This window comes from Spinacia oleracea, chromosome 5 (assembly GCF_020520425.1).
Source record: "Spinacia oleracea cultivar Varoflay chromosome 5, BTI_SOV_V1, whole genome shotgun sequence".
In the NCBI taxonomy this organism is placed as follows: Eukaryota; Viridiplantae; Streptophyta; class Magnoliopsida; order Caryophyllales; family Amaranthaceae; genus Spinacia; species Spinacia oleracea.
The window spans coordinates 67,379,128-67,399,312 of NC_079491.1; positions in this window are offsets into that span (position 1 = coordinate 67,379,128).

The following is a 20,185-nucleotide window of genomic DNA, read 5'->3' on the forward strand; positions in this document are numbered from 1 at the left end:
GAAGCTGCTGCGCCTGACCAAAAGGCCAGGCAGCAACTTCAGCGCCCAGCGTAGGGCGTGAGAAATATTGGCGCCCAGCCAGGGGCGTTGAAAATGCGTCCCTGACTGTTCGCGTATATATTTTTTTGTGTATGCGACTTAATTTTGCGTGCTTGCCTAATAACGTCCTTTACGCGTCGTGCAGCGTTGTGGGATTCGTTACGGGCCCTCCTGAGCGTCGCTTATTTTTGTGGCAATCGTTCGGGGTTGCGGAACACGTATCTTGGTATAACTCTTTGGCCAAATGGTTTGTGAATGTTTGGAGAATTTTTAAGGTCGTTGGTTTTCTAGCATTATATGTCACACACAATCACATAATTCGCTACACATAACTAGCATTACAACATGAGGCAAAATAATAATATGTCATGTAGTTTATGATAGGCTTCTATGGGTAGTATTTGCGCCGGCTTGGTACCGCTTCTATCGCAGATCCAACACATGCCCCGGTCGAGGTAGTGCCTTCAACACACGAATTTCGCCCAAGAGGCCAATCACGATGTAAGCCAAGGGGGCATGCACCAATGAGAGGGACCTAATGGGCGAGCGATTGGGTTTGGGACGGGTGTACTACTAGCGAAAGTGCCGAGTGGAAAACATTCGAAGCGTATGCACCCCCCCAGTTGGCGATGGGTATCCTTAGTCCCAACTCCCGAGATGAAACATCCAAGGGAGCCAAGATTCGTTATGCGGTTCTGCCCGTTCACATTAATATACTGATTTTCAGGTCGTCCCAACTTGATGGGGAAATAAACGCGAGGTAGGATCGTTTCACCCTTCGGCTATTTTGATTACCTACAAGCACGAGTATTTCCTTCACTATCCCCAGTGGAGTCGCCACTGTGAGGGGGTCGAAAAAGCACGAGGCTAATGCGTGACCTTGTCCCTCGTGGGTGTGACGTTTCTTTTTGTCAAATCAAGTGTAATTGGATTTCCTGTGAGTTTACACCTAATTGACTAGTAATATAGGAGTCGCCATTCAAATTTAACGACAATGAGAAAAACTGACAAAACCCGGTTATCGTGACATAAAGGGAGTGCAATTATGTTTGACCACGACGGCCGTAGGTTCCCTTGTGATCCCTGGTGTGGGGATCTCTCAACATACACCCGCAAGGTAGATATTGAGGGTTCGGGGGACTGTAACTACCGAGAGGAGTACTCGCTCTTCGATAACTCCAGAGGCAGGATATCCTTACTAGCTCAGCATAAATAATTGAAGGGACATGCGTTAACTATTAAACTAATCTGAGTTGATTTTAACAATATGCAACATATAGTACTAGATCGAACGCGATTATCTGATTTAGATTGTTTTAAGGGACCTAGCATGATAATCCAATTTCCCAACATATTATCTTTATTAGGCATGATAGAACAATCAGATTTGATTAGTTTAACAGTTCATAAAAGGGCGAGGAAAGCAATTAAACCATGGAAAAGGGACACATTACGACGCACCCTTGAGAGGCGCGTCACGGTTCTCAGAAAACTAACCACTTTGACTTTGCTATTTCTCCTTTTATTTAACGAATCTCAAATTATAGGACAGGATACGTTCTGTTCGATGTTTGGATGGATTGCGACAGAACGCGTGATCAGTTTTGCAGCGTGAGGCTTAGGCTTAGGGGTTTAGAGTCAATACTCAGAATAATAATTGTGTGTTGTGTCCTTTTCACGTCGAACTTAGGGCCCTATTTATAGAAAAGAGTTCGTGAAAAGATAGATTTGTAGAACTCTAATCCACGAGGAATTAAGAAAGAACACGTCCCAGGTATTTTCAGCGCCCAGGGATGGGCGTCAAAGATTTCGGCGCCCAGCTGTGGGCGTTGAAAATAGGATCCAGGCAATTTCAGCGCCTAGGGCTGGGCGTTGAAATTGATGTTTGGGCCGTTTCTCTGTCAGATTCGGACTCTTAGAATCCGGAGTGTATAAGACTTAATCGAGTCTTTTAGTGCGTATTAATTTTATGATGGAATGCATCTGGGCCTGTTACGAACTCTAGGCTCGTTAGGATTTTAATTAATACGTAACTCTTATTTTCGAATCGTATTAGGAATAGGATTCTCTCGCAATTTCTATCTCATTTAGGATTTATGTTGGAGTGTAACACCTAATTCCGACAGGTTTCTATCTTTTATGACTCGCCACTTTTAACAACTACCCATTACGGCAGTTACTATTTTTAGCAGGTTTCCATAAATAGCAGATTTCTATAAATAGCAGGTTTCGGGTGAAATGAAAAGGGGAATTGAGATTCGTTATTTTATAGGAGATGCGTTGTCAAGTGGAGATTTATGTTCTCATCATCGAACCTTCCCTTTCGGGAATGGGGACAAAAGTAGGTGTCTACAGCAGGTCAGCGCAGGGCGCTGGGGCGGTGCCTGGCGCGGGGCTGCACTATATAAGTTCCCCTTGCCGTGCCATTTTGAGGCACATTCACTTGAAATTCTTTTGCCCTTTTTCTCAAAGGTTGATTAAGCTCTTCCCTTGGTCTTGTTCTTGCCTTGTCCATGTAAGTTTTTCATGTTTTTGCTTATGAAATAACTCCAGGATTGCATGTAGTTTTGATTTTCTCATACTTTGAAATGATGCTTGTATGCTTAAGCTTCTTGAATCTTGTAGAAATTTGTTTGATAGCCACTTGAACTTGAACTGTTGGAACTTGTACTTTTGAAATTTCTTGAGCTCGTATCTGCTTCGGCATGGATAGCCTAGGCGTTGATGTAGAACTTGAATACCTGCTTCGGCGTGGATAGCCTAGGCGTTGGTGTAGGAATTGTATACCCGCTTCGGCGTGGGTAGCCTAGGCGTTGGTGTAGAACTTGTACCTTGAATTAGAGGTCCACTGGGGATTTTGATTTGAATTTTTTTTTTGACTTTGTTTAGGCTAGTATAGGATAGCCCCCTGTTTAGAATTTTGACTCTTTCTATGCTACTTGATTTAGTATGCCTCGTCACACTCGGAGAAAGCTCGCTGAATCATCTGTGGTTCGAGCTGCTGAGGAAGACGCTTCGGATGATGAAGCGGCTGCAATAAATGCGCCAGGTGGGGGTATGGTTCCCCGAGATGCGCCTGCTTTCCCTGGTGCTGGTTGGACCCCTTCCAACCTGGTGTTTCGGCCGGATTGGCACTTGTCTCAGCGGCCTCGCGCTGGCATGGTGAGTCTTGTACTGTGTTTTGGGTTTGTACTTTGTACTTGTATAGGTCTTGAGCTAACTCGTTCACCTGTAGGCCGACGGAAAGCCGTTCCGTACTTACTGGTCCTTGGTGGAGGTTCAGAGGGCCTTTAAAGCTCTCCGTGCTGATGCAGAGGCTATGGAGATTTGGTCGCAGATGGGCCTGGCCGATTTCTGGCGCACCATGGGAGGTTCCCCTAGGAGAACGGGGATTAAAAACCGTTTGTGGGCTTTGTTAGAGCGGTGGTGGGATACCACCAACACTTTCCACATGGCATGGGGGGAGATTACTATTACCCCTCTTGAATTTGCTATGATTACATGTCTTCCTTTTTTCTGAGAGGAATGTGACCTTTGATTCTAAGCTGACGTGGCGCTCGACCATTGCCAGGGACTTGCTCGGCCCTGTTGTTGATTTGTCAGAGGACGACTCTCACGCTTCTGTGACGGTGCTTGTGGATGCTATCTGTGGTGAGGGTGTGTCCGCGGAGCAGAGGGTTAGGCTCTTCCTCCTTGTCTTGGTTAGTAGAGTGATAGCCCCGAGTAGGAACAGTCGGGTGCATATTAGCTTCTTTTCCGCTCTGAGGGACTTGAGAGTTGTCCCGAGTTATAACTGGGGTGGTTTGGCATATAGCCACCTCTTGTATGAAATGGGGCGGGCCTCCCGGACTGCACTGGGGAGTGACCCGAGCACGGCTGCTCTGTGGAGCGTGCTGGAGGTATTCGAGACTCCTTGTACTTTGTACTTTGTATTTGTATGCTTGTATCTTGAACTTGACTGATGTTTTGTTTGTCCCTTGAAAGATTTGGATCTATGAGCACTTTCCGACTTTGGCGCCGGAGCGTACTAGAGATGCGGCTTACCCGTATGCTGCCTCTTGGATAGCAGCGGTGCGCGTTGGTGCGTCCCTGGCGGCTTCTCGCAGAGCTTGGAGAGTTTTACCTACTGATAGGGTAATATTCTTGTACTTTTTTGCTCTCTTGTATTTGTATTTGTACTGTTGCCTGAGTTGTTGGTTTCGCAGGTGGTATGGCATCCTTTTGCCAACGCGGTTGTACCTGCCTCAGCTGCTCGTGCCCATTTCCTGTCTGGGCGGCGGGTTTTTCTTCCAGGGGTGTACCGCCATATGTGGTATCTGGGGGAGCGGGTGTCCCCTCAGCACAATTCGGGGGAGAGACTCATCCCCAAGGACCAACCAGGGTCCATGCTGGCGTTGGATGAAGAGTTGGCTCGGCTCTATGTGGAGGCTAGGGGCGATGCTGTTTGTCGCTCTTGGAGGGATTTTGTACACAAGAAGGGGAGCTATGATGACTTCCTGAGGAGGTTGGCTCCACCTGTACGCTTTGTACTGCCGGTGAGCTTTTGAACCTTGTATTCTTGTATTCTTGTATTGAGGTATTGATTGGATGATTGTATGATTGTATGATTGTATGTAGGAGGAGGAGGTTGATCCTGAGGACATTCCTCATGCTGATAGGATCCTCCGCTATGAGAATTCGGACGGGGAAGAGGTGGTGGAGACCATTCCTTGGGCATCTCCTCTGCACCGGAAACCATATGATGCCGTACCCGAGCATTACGCCCCTGTAAGTACTGTTGCATTTTTGAAACTGTTTGTAACTTTGCATGGGAAAATTGATCTTGAATTTTGTATGCAGGCGCCTCGGGTGAGAGTGCGTAGCTGGATGCTCTTGCTTGATTCTTGGAAGAGGCAGTGCGCCAAGCTGACCCAGAAGCTTTCTGGCCGGAACAGAGAGGTACCTCACTTGATTTTGAAACTTGTATACTGGAAATTCCAATTGGGAAATTGATTCTTGAAATTGTATCTTTGATAGGAGCGTCGTCGAGACCATAGAGACTCTGTTGACAGGGAGCCTCAGGGGGAGACGTCCTTGGGACAGTAGGGACCAAGCTTGGATCTGGGACAGGGGTCCGGTGCTGGTGCTCATTAGAGGCATTCTGATGCTGAGCGGGGAGCTTCCCCTTTTGTACATGTTGATCCCACCAGGCATTCATTTGGAGGTGCTAGCGGTTTACGGCCCTTTGTTCCTCCTTTCGGCTATTACTTCGGAGGAAGTGGTCCTCAGCCTTGGGGTGTGGGTTCATGGGCTTGTTATGCGGAGATGGAGAGGATGAGTCAGGCTCAGATGTTTGGGTCGTACCCGTATATGCCGATGCCGCCGCCTTATCAGTATTCCACTCCTCAGCAGGGAGTTCATCCCTCCACTGGCACACTTCGTATCTCGGAGGAGGATCCTAGCACCCCTGGGACGGAGCTGGATCGGGAGCTGGAGCGCCTTAGGAGGCGTATGGTTGACATCACCGCTGATGATGACTCAGACTGACCCTGCATGGTAGCGAGTTCCAGCTTGCCTGGGTTGATTTTGTATAGGCTGGGTTGTATTGTGTTTGTATGGATTGAAACTTGAATTTTTTTGTATGGTTTGTACGGCTTTGAACTTAAATTGGTTTGAAGTTTTGAAGATTGGGATTTGTATGTTTGAAAGCTTGAAATTGTATGCGTGGTGTGTGCCTTGAAATTTTGTAGCTATATGCATGCATGACAATTTTGCGAAAAATTTTGAAAAAATTTGCCCATTTTTTCTGGTGTATGTGCCCACTATAAGCCCCCACTTTGACAGAGGTTTTTTGGTTAGGAAAAGCGCAAATCAAAGTATATTCAACTTTTGCTAATGCACATGCAGACTCGACTTAGGACGCCGATCTAGGACTAGAATGATTGAATTTTGAAAGAAAAAACTGATCCGAAATCTGCCCGAAGCGTTGATCCGGACTGCTTGAAATTGCGCGGCTTGCGGCTTTGGAATCTTGAATAATGGAGGTTGTACTCTGCTATCCGAAACACTAAAGAGTGTGTACTCGGAGTCATAAGAGAGGACGGTGGCCTCGTCCTTTGGTGCAGTCTTCCGGCGTCTGGCGCGGGCTTGGCGCCTGGCGCCTGTGAGCTGTCGTGCAAGAAAATTCTTGTATAAATAGGGAGCATTTCGGATAATTTCTTGTATCAATCCTTCCCTGCTATCATTGCATACTGCTTCCTCTCGAAAAGAAAATATGGCTGTGTCCTTTGAAAGTGCCTTGAACTCATGGCTTGGTTCTCTAGGCAAGTTGGAGAAAAGGGAGCTTGATGGCATGCATCTTGGGGTGCTCGTCTCTTTCCGGTTTGTAAAATTAGATTTGCACTTCATTCTTGCTGCTCTGGAGGCTTGGGACCCGAATCATCATGTCTTCCGCTTTGGAAATAATGAGGTATGTCCCCTCCTTGAGGAATTTAGTGCCGTATTGGGGTGGCCCTTGATGCCGGAGCCATGTATGCCTAGTGTTGAAGAACACTTTTTCTTGAGCTTTGAAAGGTATTTGGGCCTGAAGCCCCCACTTTTGAGTGCTGTTGTATATGGCAGAGGGGTGGATTTGTCCATCTTTGTCACCTACTTTGCTGGGTTTGATGTTCCCAAATTTTTCCGCTTGAGAGCCTTGAGTTTTTGTATATTTACTCGCTTCCTCTTTTCGAAGCAGGGGTTTTGCAATTGCGATGCCTCCCTAATTGAGATTGTAGAGCAGTTCGCTAATGGTCGGGACCCAATGCCGCTCGTGAATGGCGAAACATTGATGGGCCTTGACATGCTGAAGTCGGACCCCTCTTCATTGCCGTCGGGAAGTCCGGTATTACTCCAAGTAAGGATCTGGAGCCTTCTTTGTATTGTTGAACTTGTACTTGTATTTGAATTTTGAATGTTGAATTTTGAAATATGCTTCTTGTATACTCCCCAAGGTTTGGCTTATGGAGAGGCTCATGTTGGTGGCACCACCGGAGAACATGGCGAGCTACAATAGAAGAGGATTCACCGTACGGCCCATGGTGTATGGCCGACTTTCATTTAATGAGTAGAGATGCGCACTCTCTGGGATTGAATCTTGTATAAGGTGGGTAGTTCCTTGATGGGGAATTGCTGCTATGAGACATGCCCCTAGTTCTACTGGGTTGAGGGTGCCAAGCCTCACAATGCTGGTCTTCTATTCGCCTGCTCGAGTGATGAGACAATATGGCTTGAAATAGGAGATCTCGGACTGCAAGGAAGAGAACCCGAAACCTGCTGCGCTGAATGCAAATCGACTTGAAGTTTGGAGGCGGTATTGGGTCGCCAAACCATTCTTGAGTATCCAGTTCCCGCCTGAGCCAATTACTCTGTCTGCGGGGTACATTGTATGGATGAGAGGCCTAGGCCAGAGGGACATTTCTTTCTCAGGACCAGCTAGAGTCCGAGGTTCTAGAGCTAGACGTCCTGCATCAACTGACTATGAGGAAGGTGACGGGAGTGTGGCCCATCCGGTGCTTGACCGTTCGGAATCCAAAGGAGGTTCGTCGTCCTCCCGTCTTGGAAGGCTTGCAAGTTCCTTCTCCCGCCGCTTGGGCAAGGGGAAGATTGATGATTGATTGCGGGAGGAGCCAGGGGATAGTACTCAAGGTGCCAAGACTCGAGAGCATAGTCGCCCGACCCTAGATCTTTGTAGGCTAAATGTGTTTGAAATTGTATTGGAAGGAATTGTGTTTAGAATGTGTTTGGAAGATGTGTTTAGAAAGATGTGTTTGGAAAATGTGTTTAGGAAGTGAAAAGGCTTTTGAACTTTGCTTCACTTGATCCTGACTTTGTATTTGAATTAGCTTTGAAGGCCTTAGGGCCCAAATAAAGAGTTATTGTGTTAAATTCCGCTTGAACATGCTTTGCTTTGAATTGGCACATTTGGAATAACAACAATTGAACTTTGAAATTTGATTTGATTTTTAGGATGCCCTTAATTGAGGAAACTTTGAATTTTTTTGCATTAAAGTGGCCGTGACTCGGAATGAGGTTGCCTACGTGCCCCGTTAGGGAATCAGGCCGGACGTAGTTCTGTCTGCCTTACAGGACTTGAATTTGAATTCTTGAACATGAACATGGAACTTAGACATAGAACTTCTTGAGTTGATCGAGGTTGGTCAGAGAATTGAATTCTGTTCCGTCGATGTCTGTTAGTTCAACTGCTCCCCCGGAGAGGATCTTCTTGACAATGTATGGGCCTGCCCAGTTGGGTTTGAATTTTCCCCTTGGGTCCATGATGCTTTTGCGAAGGGCTTTCAGGACAAGCTCGCCTTCCTTGATGTTTCGGGTTCTGACCCTTTTGTTGAAATGTTTGGCCACTCGGCGCTGATAGACTTGTACATGGTGAGCGGCTTGAAGCCGTCGCTCATCGATCATGACTAGCTCGTCATATCTTGCTTGTACCCATGCATCTACTGGGATTTTACTTCCGAGGAGTATCCTTAGAGAAGGTATCTCTAGCTCGATAGGTTGTACTGCTTCCATCCCATAGACCAATGAGAACGGAGTTGCACCAGTTGACGTGCAGATTGAAGTTCGATATCCCCACAATGCGAAATGCAGCTTTTGGGGCCAGTCCTTGTAATTGGTAGTCGTTTTCTTGATGATGGTCTTGACATTCTTGTTGGCTGCTTCGACTGCCCCATTGGTTTGTGGGCGATAAGGTGAAGAGCGATGATGTTGAATTTCCCGGAGCATGGGTCCGTTGGGATTGTTGTATTGAAGATTGTACGGTATCCCCTTTTGAAGTTTGAGCTATTGAAGCTTGTAGATGTTTTTAGAGCTTTAACCTTGGAGTTTGTAACTTGAATTTTGTACTTTGGAATTGTAGATGCCTTGCTTGGCACAACCTTGCTCGGATAGAGACTATAGAACTTGAATTTTGTACTTTGGAATTGTAGATGCCTTGCTTGGCACAACCTTGCTCGGTTAGAGATTATAGAACTTGAATTTTTAATCTTTGTACTTGTTGAATGGGTCTTCACATTCTCCTTGGAAATGGGTTCCCTGGTCACTAATGAACTTGCGGGGAACACTATATCTGCATATAATGTTTTCTTGAATGAACTGGGACACTTGCTTGGAACCCATTACCTTGAATGACCTGGATACTTGGACTCTTGAATAAACCCGGCCTCTAGCTGCTTAGAGACCTCTTCTTGAATTTTGAGGGAAACATCCGGTTTCATGCGACAGAGTTTCTGCTTGATGGGTTTTGAACCTGGAATAAGGGGAATTGTATGCTGACCGATGCTTGGATCAACCCCTGGCATATCATGATAGGACCATGCGAAGACGTCTACATACTCTGAAAGTAGCTTGATAAGATCGTCCCGCTCTGCTTGAGAAAGAGTTAAACCAATCTGAACTAGTTTTGAATCACTGTTGTTAGAAAGGTTGATTTTTTCTGTTTCCTCAATTATGGGCGTCCTGTTTTCATGATTTTCGATAGCTTTTAGAAATTCATAGTCAGTTTCTTGTAAAGCAAAGTTGTTTGGATTAGGATTGTGTTTTGAATTAGGACTCGAAGAGTAAGTAGAAATTCAAGTGTTATTGAAATCAACAATCATTACATCGACTGTTTTGACTTGAAGCTCGGCCTTTAGAGGCTCTTGATTGAGGCAAGACTCTAGTTCTAGACACTTAGACTCATTGCTAGACTCGGATCCAGACTCATCCTCTGACTCGGACTCGCTCATCATAGATCCTTCGCCCACTGTAATCTTCAACATTTTGCCATTTGAATTGATTCTTGAGAGGGACTTGAAGCTTGATTTGTAGAAGGTGAACTGACTGCTTGCTCGATGCCGGCTATGAGGGAAGCTAGGGATGATGGATTTCTTTTCAACCTTTCTCCTCTTCGGCGAACCCACAGGATCTTTGAACTCCTAGTTAGAACATACCAGGCGATTTTAGAACTTGGACTTCCCGACACATGATATGATATGCATGCAATGAATGAGACCTAGACTTGACTCTAAGTGTCACTCCGAAGATTCGGGATTTTGGATTTTGTACTTGTATTCGGGATTTGCAACCCGTTGAAAATGTTTGAGAGGAGCGTTCATTCTTTTGTGAAAGTTGGCTCTTGTACTAGAACTTGGAATGTCGAAAATGAATATTTCGACCTATTGGAAATTGGACTTATTTGAAGGGGATTTCAACCCGCTCGAGAATTGGGAAATTGGGCTTGTACTAGGAAATTGAATTTTGTATTATTTAAAGGGAATTTCAACCCGTCAATATTTCAGGGGGATTTCAACCCGTTGGAAGATTGGACTTGGGGTATTTGAAGGGAATTTAACCCCGATTGAAAGGGAATTGATTTTGTATTATTTAAAGGGAATTTCAACCCGTCAATTTTTCAGGGGAGTTTCAACCCATAGGACTTGGAATATTTGAAGGGAATTTCAACCCGCTTGAGAATTGGAATTTGTATTATTTCAAGGGAGATTCAACCCGTTGAAAGATTGGACTTGTATTATTTTAGGGGAGTTTCAACCCGTCAATATTTTAGGGGAATCTCAACCCATTGGAATTGGAGTATTTGAAGGGAATTTCAACCCATTGGAATTTGTATTATTTCAGGGGATTTTCAACCCGTCAATATTTTAAGGGAATCTCAACCCATTGGAATTGGAGTATTTGAAGGGAATTTCAACCCATTGGAATTTGTATTATTTCAGGGGATTTTTAACCCGTAGATGGAATCTTGAACTTGTATTATTTCTGGGGAGTTTCAACCCGATTGAACAATTGGACTTGTATTATTTCTGGGGATTTTCATCCCGATTGAACAATTGGACTTATATTATTTCTGGGGATTTTCAACCCGATTGAACAATTGGACTTGTATTATTTCTGGGGATTTTCAACCCGATTGAACAATTGGACTTGTATTATTTATGGGGATTTTCAACCTGATTGAAATTGGACTTGTATTATTTCTGAGGATTTTCAACCCGTTGGAAGTATTTTGACTTTTGTATTGGGAAGGCGAGGATTTTTTTGTAACTTGAAGATGAGCTTGAAGTTTGAATTTGACTTGAAGTTTGAATTTTGAAATGGGAGGAGATGCACTTTCGTATATAGAATATGAGGCTTTGTGTTTGGAAAATCCGGCATTGTGCCGCCGTTGGATTTGAAACATTGAATTTGGGAACTTGAAAGTCCAGCATTATGCCGCCGTGGACTTGGAATTTTAAAGTATAGGACTTGAGGTTCGAAAGGTTGAACATAGAACTTGAGGTTTGAGTTGAAAATTCGGCATTGTGCCGGCAATGAGTTTGGATATTTGAACTTGAGGCTTTGAGATTGGAGTTAGCAACTTGAGTTTGAGATTTGAAGACTTGAATGTTTGAAATAGGGAATCCGGCATGACGCCGTTGGATTTGATCTTGAAACTTGGCTAGAGAATCCGGCATTATGAAGCCGTTGGATTTGGGTTTTGAATTGAAACTTTGAAACTCGAAACTTGAACTAGAAAATCCGGCTTTATGACGCCGTTGGGTTTGGACTTGACAATTGAGGTTTTGGACTAGGAAATTGGGTTTTGAATGGGAAGCTTGAAATTTGGAATTGAAGACCCGGCATTATGACGCCGTTGGGTTGAATTTTGAACTTGAAATTTGGAATTCGAAATGGAAAATCCAGCATTATGACGCCGTTGGATTGAATTTGTGGCTTGAATTTTGGAATTGAAGACCCGGCATTATGACGCCGTTGGGTTGATTTTGAATCTGTAGCTTGAAAATCCGGCACTAGCCGTTGGATTGATCTCGAATTTGTAGCTTGGAATTTGGACTTGAAAATCCAGCATTATGACGCCGTTGGATTGATTTTGAACTTGTAGCTTGGAATTTGGACTTGAAAATCCGGCATTATGACGCCGTTGGATTGATTTTGAATTTGTAGCTTGGAATTTGGACTCGAAAATCCGGCATTATGACGCCGTTAGATTGAACTTGAATTTGGCATTTGTGCGTGAGGCGTGTTTAAGGGTTTTGAATCAAATGGAGTGACACTCCTAAAGACCCTAGAAATCGGCGATTTAGATGCATGAGGTTTGAATGATGCTCCTAGGGGTTTGGTTTCCTAGTTGGAGGCTAATTGGTTTTGGAAAGCTAGAACTCGAGGTTAGCCATTCACGCGTGCAAAGACGCCCACACAATGCACAAGTAGCACGTTGTCACACTAATCATGAATATGAATGCGACATGCAAAGTTCTCAACCTAAGGTCGGTCTATGTTTTGTATGATGCAAGTGGTCGGCTTTGGGTGTCAAAAGGTGCTCGGCTAAGAGACGGATCCGGCGACAATCATTCACATCCGCCTAAGGGAAGTGTGTGTCGGAAGACGGCCTCCATACTTGACATCGGGAATGTCAAGCAAATGCCAAGTTTCGGTAGGCGCGGAAATGGTCACACACTTTGGTCAGGAACCGTATGGAGAGTCACCATTTCGTTGCCCCCGGGGCTAGCCCGAATGTAGAACACATCCGTTTGGGCAAAGGTAGAAATTCATTTTGCACAATATGGTTTTCGAAAAATGCATGAAATGCCTAGAAATTGAAATTGAAATCGTACTTGAATTTGTATTTGTAAAGCCCGTTTTTGGGCACTCGTTCACGAGGTTTGGGAGCGTCCTTCCAGATGCAAAAACAGACTAACTCCCAACACGAAAAGTTGAGCAAAAGTGGGCGACAAGCCACTGTGATCCACTGTCCTGGATGCAGGTAGTGGCGTTGGGCGCAGGGGCTGCGCCTGGCGCCAATGCTGGCATCCAGTACTTCGGCAGATTAGTGGCTGGTTGCTAGAAATCTGCTCTCATTTTCGAAATTGAAATTAGAAAAGATTCTCCAGTGGAGTCGCCAGAATTGTAGGGGTTTTTTTTTGTTTGTAATGTTTCCCCGTTTCCTACAAGGGGGGTTGGCACGCGGCGGTTCGTTTAGAGAACCGTTGAATTGTTTTTGCACCTCGAAGGAGTCGCCACCAAACTTTATTTTAGGTCCCGTTTGGGAAGACCGCAAAATGACTCTATTTTTGGATAAGGCCTTGAATCCTTGAAACGGATGGGTGAGATCCGGGATCGGGAACGAAAATGCTTATTCGGCGAGCTTTAGAAAGTTTCAAGTACGTTGGCACAACATTATTTCGAAAATAAACCCTAAGATTAGACTATGTGGGTTTGAAATTTAGAGAAAAATAGAATTTCTAATTGTACAGTGGTCACTTTGCTTTAAAGATTGATTTAAGGAACCTAAGGCCGGTTTTTCCAAACATATCTTTGTTAAACGTGATGTAACCTTTGTATTTTGTGGTATTTAGCATGTTGGTGATGAAAGCGATAAAGCACATAAAGCAACATCACAATACTAAATAAAGTACGGAATTAGTAAATACAAGACCCCCTAGAAAAGGACTAGGGAGTAGGTCCCATTACCTAGAAATGGACTAGGCGAGTAAAGGTGCGGAATTGAAAGTGCGGTATTGAAATTGCGGTATTGAAATTGCGGTATTGAAAGTGCGATATTGAAAGGTGCGATATTGAACTTGCGATATTGAAAGGTGCATAATTGAAATTTGTACTTGGGCACATGAGATTCGAACGCCAAGCGGCTCCTTAAAAATAAGTGCGCCCGACACGAATTCAAAGCCAAAAATCTCAACTTTGGAGAGGTTGCTCAACCCAAATGTCCTAGATTTTGCATATTGAATTTGAAATTGAAAGCTTGAATATTGAAATGTTTGAACTTGAAATGATTGAAATTTGAACTTGAAATGATCCTAGTTTAGAGAGGTAGTTATGAACAACCCTAAACATGGCGGGATCTTGAAATTTGAAAACTTGAACTTGTATATTGAAAAAGGGAGTCTTGAATCTCAAAAGATTAAACCTACAAATGCTAAAAAGGTGTCATCTTTGATTACTCCACACTTGAAGGTGATTCTAGTTCAAAGAGACGAATGTAAGCAACTTTGAACATCCTTGAATCTTGAAAGTTTGTATTTTGTATTTTGAAAAAGTTTGTATTTTTGAAAAAGCATGTATGATTGTTGCAAGTGGTGTTTTTTATGGAAAAAAACACCAACTTTCTAATCATTTGAAATCAAAATATCATGATTGATTGAAATGGGATTCAGATTTACCTAGTTAGGCTTAGGCACGAGCTCCCAATTGCTTTTGAATTTAGGAATTTGATTTTTGAGTTTGTATTGTGAGGAGTAATGTCGAAATTACGACGCTGTATGTGTTGTGCTCCCTCTTTTTTCGATGGAAATGAGGGGTATTTATAGGAGGGAATGGTGCAAAACGCCAGCACCAGCCAGCGCCTGGCGCCAGGCCAGCGCTGTGCGCTGCTGAGGTGGCTTGAATGCCGCCAAAGCAAGGACGGGGAATCGTCCTTGTTTGTCTTGTAGCGTTGTACCTGTTGTACGAATTTTACTAGGTTTGGCGTTTTGTATTTGCTTGGAGGTTAAGGCATGGTTTAGCGTCTAAAAACAAGCCTTTCTCGGGTTTTTGAATTCCGGTTTTACGGGGCGGGGCCCGGCATGCTCGGTTTTGTGGGTCGGCGCCCGAATTTGACTTGCCTTATATGATTTTGAGTGGAAAAGGCCTAGTAAAACCAATGGGATGGTCCACTAGTTGAGATTGTACTTGGATTTTGAAATTGGATTTGGAAAGTTGTATTTTGTACCGAGTTCCGGGAGGGGAACGGTCTCGGGGATTGGATTTTGGACCTTGGATTTTGGAGGTGTTCTTAGCAATTGGGATTTCCGCCTGGAGTTACTCCAATCGCCTAACAAGGATAGTGGTATCGTCATCATCCCAAAGGGGAGACACAAATTAGGTGTCTACAATATGGTCTGCGTACAATCAAATAGTTGTAATTAGTTTAATTACAGCTCATCCTATTTGAAGAAAGTGGCGCCTCCCATGGTGAAATTCAAGACGGAGTTTCCAATCCATTTTCAAGACGGACTTTGAAGTTGAAGCTTCAAGATGAAGTCGGGCCATACTAGATCACATTTATATCTTATGCATGTTTTAAGTTATTTATTGCATTTAAATATGTCTTAATTATGCATGAGATTATGGCTTGATTATGTTGCATGATTAAGGATTTTAGTTCACTTAAAATCTAACCAACATAGTAAGAGCCTTAAGTTCCAAACTTAAAAATTGAGTTAAAAGGTGCCATGCCAAAATAACACTTACTTGGATAACCTTTACATCAATCTTAGTAATAGTTTTCCGCCATAGCGAGGTGTTACTTATTGATTCTAAAGGGGTAAGGTACACAAATAATTGTGAGTACATGTTAGTTTTTGTGAAACTCAACGATATAAGTAAGGAGTCCTTTTATGTCGTGGCAAATTCGATAGGTTTACCTAATAAGTTCTTAGACGTACCTATCAACCAAGAGTAGTTTCTAGACTATTAGCAAAAGGCTTTTGCTTACCTAAAATAATTTAGAATTGAGTCAAAATACATAATGTGCTTGATTCTTCAATGATTTATGGGTCTTGGAATCATTTTATTCACACCTGCCGGAACACATAATTTGAATAAAATGCTTAATAAATGATAAATTATGCATGTCTGCTAGAATTTAAAGTTTATTAAGTGAAACTATGAATGATTATTTATTTATTTATTGTTTTTCTATTGTAGTTTAACTATGGCAAACAACAATCAAAACATCATCATGGGTTATGAGCTTATGGTCAAGCTGATCCTAACAAATTTTCTTGAATGGGAAGCTAAGCTTGTTGAAATAGTCAGACTCAATGGACTTGAGTATGTACTGTTACATCCCCATGCCAAGCTACTATGTCAGAGACATGACCCCTGAAAGATTTGCCGCCTGGGATGCGGATCTCAAAAAGGTTATGAGTCTCATGCTGAACAATATCCCTGATGAATGGGCTAGAAGATTTGTAGCTTATGAACCTTTTACGCTCATCAAGAATCTGAGGGATATCTGTCGTGGAAGCACGGAGGTTAGGGACCCAAACGTCCATGAGTTGATTGAATCAATGTCTGGTCTGAAGGTTGGTTCTCCTAACAGGTGTTATAGGATGGAGGTCCAAGAAACACATGTTCAGATCCTTCGCACTAAACAAAGGGTAGGCGTCCCACTGAGGTTCCATGTGGAGCTTATGCTTTCATATATATTTTGATCGCCTAAGTCTGCTAGGAACACCCATAAGCGAAAGGATGGCAGTCTCTATCTTGCTCAATTCACTACACAATGGGTTTGGTCTCTTCAAGCAACTATACCTAAGTGAACCAAGAGAAGAAACAGTTGCAGAATTTGTTCACCTTGTCAGAAAGGCTGAAATAATACTCGACTGTGAAGCCAAATATTTACTCACGGCTAAAGGGAGACCCTTCAAGAAAGGTGGTAAGTCCAAGGGCAATGCTAAGACAAAGCAGGACAAGTCCACATCAAGCTGTCTTTATTGTGATGGAATAGGCCATTACAAAAGAGAATGTCCAAAGCTAAAGGAAGATCAGAAGAACGGAACAGTTGTTCCATCTTCAGGTATTTTCGTTATAGACTGTATACTTGATAATTCAACTTCTTGGGTATTAGATACAGGTTGTGGCTCACACTTATGTTCCAATTCACAGGGACTAAGAATTAGTAGAAGGTAAAGCAAGGGTGAAGTCGACCTACGAGTGGGAAATGGAGGACGGATTGCTGCATTAGCTGTAGGAACTTATTATTTTTCGTTGCCCTCTTGGCTAGTTTTGGAACTGGAAGACTGTTTCCATGTTCCAAGGCTTACTAAAAACATCATTTCTGTTTCTTGCTTAGATGCTAGGGGATTTTCCTTTTTTAATAAAAGACAATAGTTGTTCGTTTTATTTTAAAGAGATGTTTTATGGATCTGCTAGATTAGTCAATGGACTTTATTTATTAGATCACGACAAACAAGTTTATAACATAAATACCAAAAAGGCCAAAAAGGATGATTCAGATCTCACCTATCTGTGGCATTGTCAATTAGGCCATATTAACTTGAAACGCCTAGAAAGACTTCAAAAGGAAGGAATTCTAGAACCATTTGACTTAGAGGATTATGGTAAGTGCGAATCATGTTTACTTGGCAAAATGACAAAGCAACCTTTCTCTAAAGTTGGAGAAAGAGCAACTGAACTATTGGGTTTAATCCATACAGATGTACGTGGACCAATGAGTACAAATGCTAGAGGTGGTTTCAGCTACTTTATCACTTTCACTGATGACTTCAGTAGATATGGTTATGTCTACCTAATGAAGCATAAGTATGAATCCTTTGACAAATTCAAGGAATTTCAGAGTGAAGTAGAGAATCAATTAGGCAAGAAGATTAAGGCACTGCGGTCTGACTGAGGCGGTGAATATCTGAGCTATGAATTTGATGACCATCTGAAAGAATGTGGAATTCTATCAGAATCGACTCCTCCTGGAACACCACAATGGAATGGTGTGTCGGAACGGAGGAACAGAACCTTGCTAGACATGGTTAGATCAATGATGGGTCAGGCCGAACTTCCAATAGAATTTTGGGGACATGCACTAAATACAGCTACACTCACTATAAATAGAGCTCCGTCTAAAGCTGTTGAAAAGACTCCATATGAGTTATGGTTTGGAAAGCCTCCAAAAGTGTCTTTTCTTAAGATTTGGGGATGTGAAGTATACGTCAAACGATTAATTTCAGACAAACTTCATCCAAAATCTGACAAATGTATCCTTGTGGGCTACCCAAAGGAAACAAAGGGGTATTACTTCTACAATACATCTGAGAACAAGGTGTTTGTTGCTCGAGATGGTATCTTTTTGGAAAAAGATCACATTTCCAAAATGACAAGTGGGAGAAAAGTAGACCTCGAAGAAATTCGAGTCGAACAACAAACTCTAGAGAATGCTCAAGATGACATTCAGGATGAAACTCAGAGATCTTTAGAAGTATCTGGTGAGAATCATGGACCATCTAGAAATGTAACCCCGCGCAGATCGCAGAGATATAGATCTCAACCGGAAAGGTACTTAGGTATTTTGACGAACGAGAGCTATGCCGTTCTATTACTTGAAAGTGATGAACCTGCGACTTACAAACAAGCTATGGCGAGCCCTAGCTCCAAGCAATGGCAAGAAGCCATGCAATCTGAATTAGACTCCATGTCTGAAAACCAAGTTTGGGACTTGGTCGATTTGCCAGATGGCTACCAAGCCATTGGAAGCAGATGGGTTTTCAAACTGAAAAAGGACAAGGATGGAAAACTTGAAGTTTTCAAAGCTAGATTGGTTGCAAAAGGTTACAGGCAAGTCCACGGTGTGGATTACGATGAAACCTTTTCACCAGTTGCAATGCTAAAGTCTATTCGTATAATGTTAGCAATCGCTGCATATTAAGATTACGAAATATGGCAGATGGATGTCAAAACCGCTTTCTTAAAATGGCGTTTTAACAGAAACTGTGTTTATGACACAACCTGAGGGTTTTGAGGATCCAAAGAATGCTAAAAAGGTATGCAAGCTTAAGAAATCAATCTACGGATTGAAGCAAGCATCAAGGAGCTGGAATATACGTTTTAATGAAGCAGTCAGTGACTTTGGTTTCATCAAGAACGCAGACGAATCTTGTGTATACAAGAAAGTCAGTGGGAGGAATATTTCTTTTCTAGTATTATATGTCGACGACATATTACTTATCGGAAATGACATTCCTATGTTGAACTCTGTCAAGATTTGGCTTGGAAAATGTTTTTCGACGAAGGATCTAGGAGAAGCACAGTACATAATGGGCATCAAGATTTACAGAGATAGATCTAAAAGGATGATTGGACTTAGTCAAAGCACTTATATCAATAAGGTTCTTGAAAGGTTCAAGATGGAAGACTCCAAGCCAGGCTACCTACCCATGTCTCATGGAATGACTCTAAGCAAGACTCAGTGCCCAAAAACACTTGATGAGCGTAGACGAATGAGTGGGATTCCATACGCATCATTGATTGGTTCAATAATGTATGCTATGATATGTACACGCCCGGATGTTGCGTATGCACTCAGTGCTACGGGCAGATACCAGTCAGACCCAGTCGAGGCACATTGGACTGCTGCCAAGAAAATTCTGAAGTACCTGAAAAGGCACAAAGATGATTTCCTGGTCAATGGTGGAGATGATGAATTAATTGTTAAAGGTTATCCGGACGAAAGTTTCCAAACCGACAAAGATGATTTCAGATCACAGTCTGAGTTTGTCTTCTGCCTCAACGGAGGTGCAGTAAGCTGGAAAAGTGCTAAGCAAAGCACCATTGCGGATTCTACAACTGAAACGGAGTACATTGCTGCACATGAAGCAGCAAAGGAAGCTATATGGATAAGGAAGTTCATAGGTGAACTTGGTGTAGTCCCCTCCATTAAAGGACCAATAGCTCTGTATTGTGATAATAATGGAGCTATTGCACAGGCAAAGGAGCCTAGGCCCCACCAGAGAGTCAAGCATGTACTTCGTAGATTTCACCTTCTATGAGAGTTCGTTGAAAGAAAAGAAGTCGAGATAAGCAAGATTGGAAGTGATGACAACATCTCAGATCCATGGACTAAACCTCTGCCGCAGGCGAAGCACAACTCGCACACTGCAGCTATGGGAATGAAGCATGTTGGAGAATGGCTTTGATGTCCTTATTTAATGTTTTAAATTTTAGAGTTTAATACTTTGTAAAACATTATTGGTTAATCATTCACAATAAATGAATAGAATTCATTTTTCCATTTAATTTGTGGTTTATTAAATGATGAGTCCCTTCAATTTGACGATATATTCAAGATAGATTGTCAGGACCAGCCATGTAACTAAGAAATGTCTATCAAGTGAACATGAATGTCAAAAGTTGAAAAAAGGTCCCTGGTCGGAGTTTTCTATAAAGATGGACGCATAGAAAACGCTAGACGACTAGAATGCAAGATGACTAGTAGTTCTGTTTCTTGAACTATGTGGACATGGCAATGTCGCAATCATTTGCCTAGATACTTACTTTGAGAAGACTAGTATCGGACAGACCTATGAAACTTTACTGTAAGAGATGAAAA